We start from the raw sequence: 14,578 nt of genomic DNA on the forward strand, positions 1-14,578 counted from the left end.
GTTGCCGGGGGCTGGTGATGCCCAGAGGAGCCCCTCAAGAGGCCATTTCTCTACTCACGGGTGCCCACTGCGTATGCGTCGTGCATCTACAGAATTTGCAGGGACATCTGTGATGAGTTGCCGGGGGCTGGTGATGTCCAGAGGACCCTAGGGACCCCCAACAAGGAGTCTGCAGGAATGGGACTCCCCCACCCAGCTGCCTGCTTCTTCCTGCCTCATCTTTGGCAGACCTGCTGCCTCTTTAAATCCAGCCAGGTGGGAGGACAGCCCCAGGAACAAGGGGAGGAGGTCACAGTGGGTGAAGGGGCTCCTCTCAGATTCAGGAGCCTCCCCTCCACTGCCGTGCCCCCTCCAGGAGGGTTGCCCTGCTTGGCAGGAGGGCACTGAAGGTGGAGGGACCTTCAGGAATGTCTTGGGGCACCTGTCCGCGTGGAGGGGGTGTGTGAGGGCTGGCGGGTGCCCCAGGAGGGAGTTCCAGACTAGAGCTGCCTCCTTCCACTGCCCCCACCCCCTGACCACTTCTGAGCTGCCCGCCCAAGCGAGCGTCCCAAGCTGCTGCTCCATCCCTGGGCTGGCACAGAATATCAATTTGTCTCGTTAAGCTGAAAGTCTGCACTGCACCAAAATCAGAACCTGGCCGGGCAGAGGGGCCACGGGAGGCATAGAGCCGGGAGCGCCAGTGGCAGGGCCCCTGTCAACAAGGCCACGCTGATACCCCCTTGCCCTTCATCCCCCTAACCCCACCAAGGGGTCCCCTTCTGTCTCTGGGCCAGGCAGAGTGAGATGCAGGGAGGCTGCTGAGAAGCTTAGGGTGCTGAGCACTGGGTGGCCCTGGGCTCCAGTAGGGCAGGCAGGGAAGGCACCAGGCTGGGTTCCGAGGGAGCAGCCCAGGACACCACTTAGGGAGGCTTTCATCCTCTACCAATAGCCTGCGACAGGGACCTCCCACCTCGGCCCCTTCTTGGGGGTGCAGACGGGGGACTCCACGGGCCCCTCTCCAGTCAGACTTCTAAGACAAACTCTACTTCAGGAGGGGCCAGGCCAGCCTCTGCCCCCCAACACGGGGCCAAGTAAAAGTGTCGGAGACACTGGGGTGAGGGTGAGCACAGACCGGCAGAGGGGAAAGGACCACTCCAGCTCCCATCTGTTGGAGCAACTGTCTGGGCCAGGAATCCCACCATCATTACCGTGACATTAATGGGGGCAAAACCCTTTCCCTGTGATTACAAAACAAACAGTCCCACCAGGGGCCGGTTATGAGCTACCATCTCAGCAATAACAATCCCGTCCATGTCCGGCACACTTCTGTTCACAAAGGCCACCTGCAAAACAGTAAATCGCTTGCTTCTCACAAGTACTGCTGGAATGGCTGCTGTGAGCACCCATGTTACAGATTAGGAATCTGCGTGTGGCTCAGAGGCGTGTGGTGGCCAGCACAAAGTCCCTTGGCTGGGAAGGGGTAGACTGAACCTGTGACCCAAGCCTGAGGACTCCAAGCCCAGGGCTCCCTACATGTGAAGGCCAGCATGGCACAGGCCACCTGGGGGCCCCAGTACTCATCCACTTGGCAGTTCTAAGTCCTGCCTGCTCACTAGCCCCTGTGAGGGGTGGGCTGGGCCTTCACCAACAGACACCAAACTCTCAGGAGCTTATGGATTTTGGTTCTCAGGATGTAAGACTAACACGGCACCTGGCTAAGCTCCCAGCTTCTTGGCATTTCAGGCCTGTGTACTTCAGCCTCTGCATCCATACCCCAAGTACAGGATATTCCCTAACTTTTGAGGCAGTCCAAACGTTAAATAGCAGAGTTTGGAAGTTTTTTCTTATGTTAGGCCTATGAACTCCTACTCATCCTTCAAAGTCCAGCTCAAATGCCCCTTCTTTGGACAGTCCTTCCTGATTCCAGCAACAGAATTAGTTCATAACTCTGGCCCAGCTCTGATCACAACATATTGTGATGGTTTCACATCTGTCTCCCTCATTGGGCTGTGACCACACCAACTCTGTCTCCAGAGTCCCAGCTCCCAGCTCCCAGCACGTAGTGGGTGCCGCAATAAAGGCTTGAATGAAATCTGCTGCTATGTAATTTTACGTTCAAATACCAGAACTAGAAAGACTCTTATCCAGTTCTCCCATTTTATAGTGGAGCAAACTGAGGCCTCAAGAAAAGAATGTAAGTGGCTTGCCAAGGTCATCCTTGAGGGTCGAATCTGGCCACAGACATTCGTCCCCTGCCCTGCCCCCTTTGCCTCCCCTTCCTGCAGCAGACACACCTGGGGCATCTGGCCTGTCCTTCCAGGATATGTTGGGGGCAGGAGGTACTGGACAGGCAGAGGTGTTGTGAAATCAGACAAACAATGGCACCAGTGTCGCAACTCTGGGAAGGTTGGAAACGACAGGTCAGGGTCACTCACAGGGAAGAGGGGGAGAGAGGCAGGAGGCCAGCCAGGAGGATTACCCATAGCTTCTGCCTCCAGCATGATTTGGCTTATGGTGGACATGGCTTGAGGGTCAGGGTTGGGGGAAGATATGAGAAATAGGGCAGGGGTGAGGGGAGAGCCGGTCCAGTCATATTTCAAACAGTGTTTAGTTGCCCAGTTTTCTCCCCTTGGGGCAGATCCTGGGGCCGGAGAGAGAGGGGGAGTAGAGAGGGTCAGTCCACCCAGGGATGAGGGTGGGGAGCCCGGCCCCAGCTGATGGAGGCATTTTGCATAAGGGAGACTGATGAGGTAGGTCCAGACAGGTCTGAGGCAGGCAGAATGGAAAGCAATCCGAGGCCAGCTGTGTCCTCTCTGGGAGATACGGGCCCTCTGGGGCTTTTCCCCCTTGAGGGGAAGCAGGAACGAAGGCTATACCTTCCCTCACCTTGCCCAGCTCAGGGTCTTCTGAAGCCCGGCCGGGGGTCCTGGGGCAGCTGCCGTCACAGTGAGCTGCTGGCTGGGCCTCTCAGGGGATGAGAAGCTATTTCCAAAGGCCCCTCCCATCCCTGCCTTGTCTGCCTTCCACTAATCACTCACGGAGAGATTGGGCTTCTTCCCATTTTGCAGGAGAAAATTGAGGCCTGGAGATTTTGAACAGCTTGCTTAGGAATTACAGGGCCAGTGAGGGCCAGTGAGGGCCAGAGCTGAGATTTGAACCCAGATCTGTCCCACTCGAGCTTTAGGCTCTTCCCTCTGTCCTTGCCTCAAGCCACCCAACTCTGAGGCCCATGACTCAGGCTCTCCTAGGCCCATGACCTCAAGGGGCCACAGAATGTCTAGGGGGCTATGTGGCCCAGCTTGTCCTAAGTCTTTCCTCCACCTCATTGGGGTCCTATACCCACTCCCACCAAAGTCCAAAAGTCCTTCAAGACAACCTGATCTTGGACTGAGACAAGACAGCCCAGGTTTGTGGTCAGACAAACCTGGGTTCAAATCCTGGCTCCTTCATTTACCAGCTGTGTGACTTTGGGCAAATGACTCAACTTCCCTGAGTCCCAGTTTTCTCATCTGCAAAGTGGGGACAATAATACCTATTTGGCAGGTTTGCTAGAGGAGAATGGCAGCTCTTGCTCATAGAAAAAACATAGGGGTGAACTTCTTCCGAAGGCCCCTGGGAAAGGTTGGGGGAGTGGGCCTCTCCCAGCCCCTCATCCCACTGGCTTGTGATGGTTCTTAGATACCACCAGTGGGGCCTAGGCAGGGCTGGTCTCTAGGACTCTGAAGGCCCAGACAGCTCTGCTGAGACTCAAACCCAGGTCCCTGATTCCCAGCTCCTCCCACTGGGTCTTGCTCCCTCAGGAAAGAGGGTACAGGCCTGACCCCTGGCTAACTCCAGCTGCCATTCACATCGACATGTGTCTCATGTGGTGCGAGCGTCACAAAATCCCGGGAGGTAGGTCCTATTTTTACCCTTCCCCCCCACCATTTTACAGATGAGGAAACTGAGGTACAGAGAGGTGAAATGATGTTGCCCAAGGTCATAGAGTAGGGGAACCTACTCTAGAGTAGGGGCCTAAAACCAGGGCTGCGCAAGGCCCCACGCTGAGTCCAGGGACTGTAGGAGGCAGGCATAAGCCTGGGTCCAGGGAGCCACGCGGGACCTCGATTTCCCACAGATCAGAAAACCTCAGCCCAGAGGGCCCACCCCAACCCTCCAGCGGGGCGGGGCAGGTATGTGGCTATGGCTGACTTGCCACCTCTCTGCGAGGGCAGGAATAGGGGCCAATTAGGGAGCAGGCACTTTCCCACCTGGCAGAACACAGAGCCTAGTGAGTCAAGAGCTACTCTGGGAGGACTCCCTGGGGGAGGCTGCCTTTTCCAGGCCCGAGAAACACGGTCTCATCCACGGGCAGCTAGCCCTTCAGGTTAATGCCGCCTTGTTAATGCACACGCACTTACACACTGCCCACTCCCATCCGTCCATCCTGCCTCCTCACCTCGGTCTCCCTGCTGCTCCGCCTGCCATCCTCCTCCCGTTTACCCACCCCCTGCACCCTAAGGACCTTCCTTAATTCTTCTAAACCCCTCTTTGGCTGCCCTGTGCCTTCAGCATAAAACCCAAATTCCTCACCATGAGTCATGAGGCCTGGATGACTGTTCCAGACCCCTCCCCTTACCCTCTGTCCACTTTCCCTACATCAAGCCTTCCTTGCTTCTGAAACACACCCTTGCATTTCCATGCTTCTGTGTATTTGTGTGTACCGTCTACACTGCCAGGGATGCCTTGCTTCCCCACTTCTCTGCCAGGAGAACTTCTATCATCCTTCAAACTCAACTCCAACAATCCTTCCTCCAGGAAGCCTTCCCTGATTTCCCCTCCATCATCCCTGCCTCCCCTACTCCCCCTCAAAAGATTTGCTGCAATTAATTTTTTTATGTACATCTGTCTTGTCCATCAGTCTGGGGGGGATCCTTAGGGATAGGGAACAAGTCTCATTAGCCTGTTGTGTCCCAGCACTGGGCACAGAGCCTTAATAAATATTGATTGAACCGATGAATACAGGTTTGTTGAATGAAAATGCAATTCCCCTGGTGGTTTTAAACTGGTATTTGCATCTCTCTATGGCTCTGGAAATATTCTTTGGGCTTGCTTGGAGGTCCTGACTTAAGAGTTGCTATTTCCTGAACCTGTCAATGAATGGGGCTTCCTCTGTATGCCCACCTTGGGAAGAGGAAAGGAAGACCTCGCAACTTCACTCAGATACCCTGTCCAGAGATGTCTCAACAGGCTCAGGATGCCTGAGCCCAGGGCTGGACTCAAGGTGAGTTAAGCAACCAGAGAGGAGCCCCTGTCCCTAAATGCTCTCTCCAAGGTACCTACAGCCTGACATTTTACCGTCAGTAATTCATTTCTTTGGATTATTCAGTCATCAAATATTTATTCAGCCCTCACTAAATGTGAGGTACTGTGCTGGGGTCCCTATTTAACATTTGTGTGTATGTATGTGTTTTCACTCCTGCCAGAAGGCTGACTCCCTGGAGGAAGAAAAGGAGGAGGCAGGAGGAAACAGAGGGAGAGGGGACAATGAATCCAGGAATGTCAGGAGAAGAGGGAAGAAAATCTGTCATTTGCTGAGCGCCTACTATGTGCCAGGCACTTAACACAAGAGCTGTCATTTACCCGTCATCACCACCCCAGGAGAATTTAGTGTTCTCAGCCCTCAGTTTAAAGGAGAAGATCAAGCCCAGAGAGGGTGAGTGTCTTGCTTCAGGGCACAGAGCTGTGTGGCACAGGATTGAGCGTTCAAACCTAACGCCGACTGCCCTGAAGCCTGTGATCTCTGTGGACGTCCTCCCACTGAGGAGGCTGTAGGGACCCAGCAGGGAAAGAGGACCTCCCAGAGAGGACAAGGGCAGAGGGGTGACAACTGAGATGCTCCAAGCTGAGAGGCCTGCCTGCTGACTGGCAGGAGAGCCGGACACAACTGGAGTTGTGATCAGTAAGAAGTTCAGGCATGAACGTGGCCACGCCTGTGGTCTGCGGCTCGTCAGAACGGGAGGGAGGCTGCGGGGGCCACATCAACTGTCTGCTGAGCGCTTCCCTGTGTGCTAACACACAAGTAACCTGCTATGTGGAGCAGACCACTCCTGTTCTATTGATGAGGAGACCGAGGTCTGCAGAGTGGAGGGGACAAGCCCAGGACCAAACAGCTGGAGCCAGAGTTAGAACTCAGATCTCTCCTGGAAGGCTTGCAGAGGGGCGGCAGGCTTGCAGGTTTCCAAGCAGCCAGGGCTCTCAGCATAACCGAAGCCCTTGACCTGTCACTCAAACCCCTGCCTCTGGGACATGAAGGGGCTCAGCTGTCTCAGTCCCTCTCTGCACCCACAGGTAGCAAGGAAGTGGGGGTGGGTGCACCAAGCTTCGGAGCTTGAGCCCGATGCACTAGCTCAAACCCTGCTCCACCCTGATGGGCTGTGTGACTTTGGGCAAATCTCTCCATCTCTCTGGCCTCAGGCTCCTCATCTGTAAAATAGGCACGACACCACCTGCTTCCTGCCTCTCTGACGGCTCACTTGTTCGGCAACATCCACTGATGTCCACTACTTGTCAGGCTCCTTGCTAGGTGCTGAGAATACAGCGGTGAGCAGAAAGGCTCACGGTATCCGCTCTCAGGAGGGTTTAGAGACAGTTGTAAAATGAAATGAGCGCACAAACGAATGTAAATTTACCAAGGGGTCTGCGATAAAGGGGCGGAGGCCATGAGCACATTAGGCAGAAATGTCTCTCGTGGGAGTGAGGGGGGGAGCTGGAGAAGTTTTCCCTGAGGGGGTGGTGACTGAGCAGGAGCTCACTAGGTACAAGGACAGGGTGGTGACAAAGGGCCTGAGGCCGGAAAGGGCTTAGCCTTTCTCAGGGGGTGGAAAGGAGGCCCGGATGACTTAGACAGGGAGAGTGGGCAAGGGGCAGGAGCAGGCAGGGGCCTGTGGACCAGTTACAGAGTCCTGTCCTTATCCTGGGAATAGGAGGAACCTTAGAAGGGTGTGAAGGATTAAACAGGATGAGGAACATAAGGCCCGTGGCAAGGGCCTGCCGCAGGACAGGATTCCACAGTGCCGTGGGACAGCCGCACCACGTAACACCCACCTTCCCCAAGGAACGTGTCCATTCTACTAACCGGGATTGGGGCAGACTCTGGGCCAGGGACACGTCAGCCTCGGCTGGGAGGAAAAGCACGTCCAATAGACACATACAGACTCCCAGATGTGCTGAGAGCTGAGGGGAGCCACCTGACAGAAGGAGAAACAGGCCAGGAGAGGGGAAGGGGGCCCTCGTCCCCAGGGTCGTGGGTGACTTGAGATGAGAGCTGTGGGCTCAGGACTCTCAATCCAGTGCTCCCTCCAGGGCCTTGATGGTGGCCCTGCTGGGCAGAACAGCTGGTATTACTTTGAATCCTAAGTAGTAGTGCTGAGAGCTGGTATCGGCCGAACAATTATTACATGCCAGGTGCGTTTGTTCTAAGAACTTTTCGTGTTTTGGCTCTTTCAATTCTCACCCCTTAAGGTAGTTCTGACTATTATCCCCATTTTATAGATGATAAAACTGAGGCACAGAGAGGTCAGGGAGCTTGGCCAAGGTTGTTCAGTAAGTGGAGTTGGGATTTGAACTCAGATATCTCCTTCCTACCCTGCTAGAGGTCTGGGGAATGCTTGGGCCCCGCTAGGGTGTCCAGCAAGTGGCCTACGGAAGCAGGGTAGAAGTGAGATGTGGAGTCAGAGCTGGCTGAAGAGGGAGGTGGGCAGTGGGCAATGCTGATGGCCCCCAAAGTTGTTCCCACAAAGGCAACCCACTTTTCTCCCCAGAGGGAATTCCCTTTGGGATCTGCCTGTGGAGCTGGTTTATGTGGAATCGGGGCCCGGCGGGGCTGGGAGACGCTGCCATGCCCCTCTGTCAGCCTACCCTTCTGTTTTACAGATGGGGAGCCTGAGGCCTAGTCAGGCAGCCATCTGCCTTGGACACGCCACAGCTAAGCCAGGGCTGGGAGGCAAGTGCTGGCTCCAGGGCAGACCTTTAACCCTATAAGAAAACTCTCCTGTCACCTCGTGGGGCTACCTGTTCAGCACCCCTCTTCATCAGATACGGCTCCAAAAGCAAGCACCTGCACAGGGGCCAGGGCCACCTTCTCAGGAGACCCTGCATCAGTGGGATCCTCTGTGCATGGGACTGCCCTCAAGGCTGGGCCAACACTCTCACTACAAGGCCACTGACAGGCTGCCCTGGGAGGTGGGGTGAGTCCTGGACCAGGAGTCGGCCGGGGTGGGACTAAATGCTGTGGGGCAGGGGGCATCCTTCTCTCCTGAGCCCACCTTCCTCTCCCCCAGCTTTCCTGCCCTGCCACCGCCATGGGTCAATTTGCAATGACAAAATACAAGAAGGAAATGGACAAGTCTTGACAAACTGTAAGTAGCTTCCTGGATAAAAGGTGCTGTTTCTTTCTGGGGGACTCAGCACAGCAGAGGAGTAGAGCAGGGGCTTGGGGATCAAAGATATGGGATTGAACCCCAGCTCTGCCACTTACTATCGGGTGGCCTTGAGCTAGTCATTTGGCCAATTTGAACCTCAGTTTCTACATCTGTGAAATGGAAATGATAATACCTGCAATTGTGAGAGTGTTGGGAGGCATGAATGAGTAACATATGCATGTGACACATAGTAGGTGCTCAGCAAAGTCTGGCTTGCTTCTCCGTCCCTCTTCTGCAAGGTGATAACACTTTGAAGCCATAGGAAATCTGGTCTTTGATTTCAAACAAAACGAGAGAGAATCAGAAGATATCATTGGTTCACTTCTTCAGTGTGAACTGAGCACGTACTACATGACTAGCAGTGTGGGGACTGCCTCCTGGGGCAGGACACTCAACTGCAAAGAAGGAAGGGAGGGAGGGAGGGAGGGTCTGAGGAGCCCTGGGGGTGCTGAGTGGTGCCTCTGCCCTGGGTGAGGGCTAGGTAGTGCCCCACCCATGTGGGGGTGTCTCAGACCTCTCAGAACCTCCCCCCAAGGGAGGTAAGCATCTCCTCTGGGCCTTGGTCAGGACTCTCGGCTGCCAGCCCCACAGAGGGATCCCATGAACTCCTGCCTGAAAATCCAGCCCCAACTCAGGTCCTAGAACTACCTGGCTGGAGGCTGGGGGTGTGTGTGGCTGGGGTGTGGGCTTTGAGCTCACACACTCCTGGGTTCAAATCCAGGCTCCATAACTCACTGGCTGTGTGACCTTGGGCAAGTCACTTCACCTCTCTGAGCCTCAGTTTCTTCATCAGGACGATAGACATAATGTCTAGCTCAGAGGATTGTGCTTTGAATTAACTGAGATACTGCATGTAACATGCTTCACCTGTCCACCGTTAATGGTAGTTTAAAACGGCACACAAGGCCCTCCTCTCTTTCCTTGAAGCAACTGGGACATAAGTATCCCACCCTGTGTGGCTGGCACAGCAGCAGTCTTGCCTGGGGTGCTCTGGAGTCACTCCGAGTGGCTCGTGAGAACTGATCATGTCTATGGCCATCTCACGTTGGTAGCTTGCGACCTGCCAGGGTGGGAGCACTTACACCACAGACACCGGCAAACGCTACGTATCAGGGCCCTCACCTCCCTACGAGCCGGTTTAAAACGTTCCCCAGCACACCACCGAGCCCTGGTCGGGAGCGCAAACCTGCTGCCTGGAGTCTGTTGCCTTCCGGGTCTCGGGACCCCCTTCTGCCCTGGTTTCTCTCCACCTGCTCCTCCACACCTGGCCACCCTCACCCACCCCAGCATTGGTAACCTGCCCTTGGGTCTCTCTTATTCTCTGCCACAGGGCTGGCTGAGGATAGCTGCTCTGCCCAGAGGGATTTTGGAGTCAGATGAGGTGAGCCTGGTGAGGCACAGCCCTAGAAGGCTGGTGGCCAGTTATCGTCTCTCTCCCTCGCTCCCTTTTCTGAACGCTTGTCAGCCCTCCTCTCAGCCTCCAGTATCCCAGCCACAACCTTCTCGCTCACACTCTCATCTTGAAGTTCCACGATGCCTGGCACCCACTCCTCTGATCTTTCCATGCCCACCTCTTCTTCCTCCAGCCCCATGAGGCCCATTAGCAGCCAGTGAACTACTGCGTTTGGAGACAGGTGGCCCCGAGGAGGTCCTGGCCCTGGGCCTTTCCCCTGTGACACTGAACAAGCTTCTCGGCCTTTCAGAGACTCCTCGGTAAGGATGGTGATATAAATCGGGCTCTTGCCATGGGTCAGGCACCGTGCCAACAGCTCTACCAGCCGAGCTCATCCTTGTTTCCTCACCTGCAGGATGGGGATGAGAAAACTGTCTGCCCTGGGGACTTGCACGGTGATCCCCAGCAATAGCTGGGATGAGGTTGACTCTAATTGTAAAGCACCGTGCTAATGCTGTTATTCTACTCTGAAGGGCAATGCTTGTTGAGATCTACAATTTTTAGATGTGTTGAAGAAAAAAACGCCACAGGCATGTTATTTATAGTCAGCTCCGTACAGGTTTTTATCATTCTTCGCCTGCTCTGCTAAAAATAACAAATGACAAAGGTCACATCTGCTCCCACCTATGGGAGGAATCTACAAAGAATGAGGCTTTCGATTCACTGCCTGGGTGAAGTGAGAATTCCGCTGCTGCAGCCCCTGGAATTCCTCCCCAGTCTCGCTGGGAAGCTTGGGAGGCCTGCTGTGCCTCACTGGGCAGGTGAGTGGGGCCTCAGTCACCTCCTCCCCCAGCCTGGGGAGGAGATGGCGGTGGAGCATGAGGAGATTGGGCCTCAGCTGCCCCGTATTCAGAGTGAGAGGGGCGGAGTCAGTAGGCACTGCGAACTTTCTCCTGACCCTAAATGCAAAGATGCCCTAGTCCTACTCCCTTCCCCTCCACCCTGCACCCCCGTGGACTCACTTACTGAATGTCCATCGGCCCCTGATGATGTGAATAATCAGGACAATGTTTGTGGAGCGCTGACGTGGGCCTTTAGGTGGAGTAAGCACGCTGACTCCGTGCACCGTCCCCCCCACCCCCAACCCCAGGTTAGGAAAGTTGGTGACCCCATCTGACAGATGAGGGAGGGGACGGAGCCCCGAGGGTGACAGTGCCCGTGCACGGACTGGCACCAGGCAGTGACGGCTCCAGAATGTGACCAGGTGTCTGCCTCCTGGGCATAGCAGGAGGACAGAAACACCCAGAGCTCGCTTTCCCCATCACCAAGGGAGCCATGGTCCCAGCTATGGTGACTCTCACGTAGGCAGGGAGTGGCCGTGGATGGACAAGGGCCTAGGGCAGCCCAGAGGAGGTCCCAGCGAGGACCTCATTTCTCCTGGTCCTTGCCAGGAAAGGGCGACAGGCACAGAGAGAGTGGAGGTGGGGTGGGGTGCCAGTGCCTGGCCTGTTTGGGGAGGGCGGGGTTGGGCTGTGGGCTGGGAGTGGCAGAGGCCACTGGGACCCCACGGCAAGGGGGCTGGCAGCTCGCCTGGGGACCAGAAGCCCCTACACCTCAGGAATGATGCTTGCCGCCTCCACAGGTATAGCACACACTTCACATCCTTCTTTCACTCAACTCCCTTTTAAAAAACGTATATACCTTCTTAGTATATTACCTTAAGCATTCACGGCCACGAGATCATGGATTTGCTTTGCCAGTTGTGTTTTCCCCCCAAACACATTAAAATTAGTGCTCACTCCCCAGAATGCGGCCCGGGTCTGCCCTTTGCGAACCACAGCTGTGGCCTTGGCCGGCCGGTGGGCTTGAGGCGGCTGATCTGATCTGGGTTACAGGAGGGTTTCACAAGGTTCACAAGGGGCAGGAGAGGCCTTCCTGGGGGTCGGCCCCTGCCCCATGACAAAGGTTGGGTGCCAGCGTGCCCCCCGCTGGGCACTGCCTGTCGCCCCCCCCCACCAGCTCCTTTCTCCGGGAGAGCGCGCTCCTGGATACACCCTTTTCCAGCCAAGAGCTGCCGCGGCCCGGCTGACCTCAATGATTAACACACATTCCTGGCCTAGTTAGAAAGCCCCTCGCCTCTTGTATTTATAGCCACCTCCGGACTCAGCTCGCGCCTCTGAGGGAGGCCCAGCTCTTCTCTCGCCACCTCTGTGCCGCCCCAGCCCTGCTTGTCCTGACAGGCACTGCCAGACCCTCCTCTTTGAGAGAGAGCAGTGGAGCCGGGATTTCATTCTGGGTAACTGGGGCCGTGTGGTTCCTGCTCCCCAAACCTCATCTGTAAAACGGGAGCCGTCGTACAGGCCAGGCTTTGGTGAGGAGTCAGTGAGCTCCTAGTTCTGAAATACGAGTAATGGTTAATGCTTAGGGAGCGCCAACTACATTCTAGGCCCTGTTCTGAGCACTTGGCACGTATGAACTCACTTAATTCTTACAACAACCTTATGAGAGAGATACTATTACTATCACGCCCATTTTGCAGAGGAGAAAACTGAGGCACAGAAAGGTTAGGTGACTTGCCGAAGGTCACACAGCTAGCTGGGATTCAAATCAGACTCCACAGCCTGTGTCCTGAGTGCTCTGCTGAACCTGGCACACAGAGTGGGTCCTCAGTCCCCATGTGTTCCCTGCCTTCGGGGTCTCCTTAATTAGTTAAGCATGTCACTCATTGCCTGCAATCAAGTGGGCACTGAGTAAACAAATAACGATGGCCACGTGCCGGTCGCGGACATCAGGCCCTGCGAGGAGGTTAGGAGGCCACGGCTAATGAGGGGACAAAGCAGGAAGGGGCTGAAAATCACAGGTGGGACTCGTATCAAGGCACCCCTCGTTACAGAGGGGATGCTGAGTCCCAGATAAAGGAAGCCAGGCGGTGGCAGCAGAGCCCTCAGTTCCCACCCCCACTGCCCCCAGCCATCCCTGACCTTTCTTGCCCTCACATTTCAAAGGGGAAACACGTGCAATAAACGTATTCACATAAAGGTTTTAGGAACTTAGCCACCTTGTCCTATGAATATTTATAGTTACAAATGGGAATTCCAGGAAGGACAAGAGAATGAACATCGTTCAGTGTTTTACTCTGTAAGCGGCACTGGGCCAGGCGCTTTGTAGTCACTCCTTCATTCAACAAACATTGGCTCAGCCCCTGCGCCATGCTGGCTGCTTTATATGTTGCATGTGAGAGGCTGTCACCTGCTTCATCTCCTCACACACCTTCCCCGAGCTGCTCACATCTGGCTGCACCCCAGTCCTTCAAGCCCCCTACCTGCTCCCACATGGTCACCCTGACACGGGGCACAGGGGCAGCGAGGGAAATGTCCTGTCTTGCTGCTGTTCCTCACATCAGCCCTAAGAGATAAACTCTGTTCTCAGACTCAAGCAAAGCTGCAGCCAGGGCTTCAGAATCCTGGAATGGAGAAGGAGGGGTCGGGCTGCCTGTCCTTAGCCGGAAAATTGATGGCCGACCCTGATTTAGTTAGCTTTTCCGTAGAATCATTGAGGTAAGCCCGTAATTAGCTCAGGGGCCCAGAGGGAGAGGCCGGGTGTGGGAGCCAGCACTGGAGCAGACGGTAACGGGGCTGGGGGCCAGCTTTAAGCTCAGACGCCCAGTCCTGCACCGGCAGTGAACCCCTCCGTGCCCGTGGGAGGTGAGTGGAGAGAAATCCTAAGTAACACGGAAGAAGAGATGGGCTGGAGGGGCCAAGAGTGGGCTAGGGACTGTTCCTTTAGGTTGTGATTATGTTGGACCAAACCGCATGACTTTTGTAGGCACCACGTCACCAGGGGCTCAGGGGGTGGCAGTGAGACCACGTTGCTGCAGATAATCTCTCCGAGGCCCTTGCCGATGGCCGTGGAGATGCTGCAACAGTGCTGGGTGTTAAAGCAGGATTTCCCAGCTAATAACAGGGGGAACCCCGTTTCCAGCTCTGAGGAGGAGGCTCCCAGAACAGGGCCTGCACTGCATGTAGGGTAAGTGGGTGTGAGCCAGGCACGGACAGGCTTCAGGCTTCAAGGGCACACACATCCCAGATGGGTAGGGGACCCCTCTACGGGCCCAGACCCCACCAGCCCCACCTTAGTGGGATTCCTGCCGCAGGGATCAGAGCCAGGGCCCCCTTTCAGGAACGCAGCGTGACCAGGAGGTGCCAGACAGGCACCCATAAATACTCAGCTGAGCAACGGCACAGGGTTTCCAGGCGATCCTCGGGAATAAGACATGGGATCTGGGACCAGAAAGCCCTTCACTCATGAACTTTCAGCATGAGAGCTTTCAGAGACACTAATGAACTTGTACATTCTCACAGCTCGAGGATGGCGTTTTAGTCCCTGAGGGTGGTTTATCCCTTCATCCCGAGTGATCTGCCTTCTGATGCTCATTTTCCAGGTGTTTTATGGATGTTATTAAGCCCACCATGTCCAATCAACATAGGAGCAGTGAGGAAATCATGTAAAGAGACTGTGGGAATGGGGGTGACACTTATTCTTCACTGATGTATACAGCCTAGGTGCTTGTCTCCTGTCATCTGAGATGTAAAGACAAATCGTGAACTCCTTGGGGAGTTCAGTCTGCCTTGGGGAGAACAGAGGAGCCAGAGGTGGCCCCGGGCTACACTTGGAAGGAACAGCAGCAGTGCCACTGTTGGAATGCCTACTCTGTGTCAGGGACCATGCGAGGTGCTTTCATCTA

The 14,578-nt window shown here is 55.3% G+C and overlaps 1 protein-coding gene across 1 annotated transcript in view; it reads right to left on the bottom strand.

The window, feature by feature from the left end:
- Positions 1–14,578, bottom strand: part of ATP2B2 (ATPase plasma membrane Ca2+ transporting 2) — a 194,675-nt gene that overhangs the window by 164,849 nt on the left and 15,248 nt on the right. The window lies entirely within an intron of this gene.

Source organism: Monodon monoceros, unplaced genomic scaffold (genome assembly GCF_005190385.1).
Source record: "Monodon monoceros isolate NGI ecotype Baffin Bay Population unplaced genomic scaffold, NGI_Narwhal_1 Super_Scaffold_3, whole genome shotgun sequence".
Lineage (NCBI taxonomy): Eukaryota > Metazoa > Chordata > Mammalia > Artiodactyla > Monodontidae > Monodon > Monodon monoceros.